Source organism: Penaeus monodon, chromosome 15 (assembly GCF_015228065.2).
Source record: "Penaeus monodon isolate SGIC_2016 chromosome 15, NSTDA_Pmon_1, whole genome shotgun sequence".
Classification (NCBI taxonomy): Eukaryota; Metazoa; Arthropoda; class Malacostraca; order Decapoda; family Penaeidae; genus Penaeus; species Penaeus monodon.
In genome coordinates, this window is record NC_051400.1 from 3,211,508 (window position 1) to 3,211,944 (window position 437).

Sequence of the window (437 nt, forward strand, 5' to 3'; positions counted from 1 at the left end):
AGTTATGCATACGCACACACATATACACACGCCCTCGCCTCGCCCCCCCCCCTGCCTCCCTTTTTATGATACGCACACGTACGTACACGCCCCCCGCCTCTTTGATGGATGTGCACATGCTCGAGACCAAAGTATCTTTTATTCTCTTATCGCTGTGTACATGACAAGGAGTGACATATGAGTGTTTTGTTGTATTTATTCACTTTCCTTAATCCCCATCTCCCCTTTCTTTCATTCTGTTTTGATTACTCCTTTCGTCACACTTTCCGCCTCTGTTCATCATCTTGGGACAAAGGTGAAAATGACCTTTTTTCCACTTATAAATTTCGACTCCTTCATGACCTCAATTTGACCTGATTAAAGCTCTCGGGTTGACCCTAATCACCCATTCTGGTCTTAATGGACTCGTGCGACGTCATGCAGGGTCACCTCAGGTC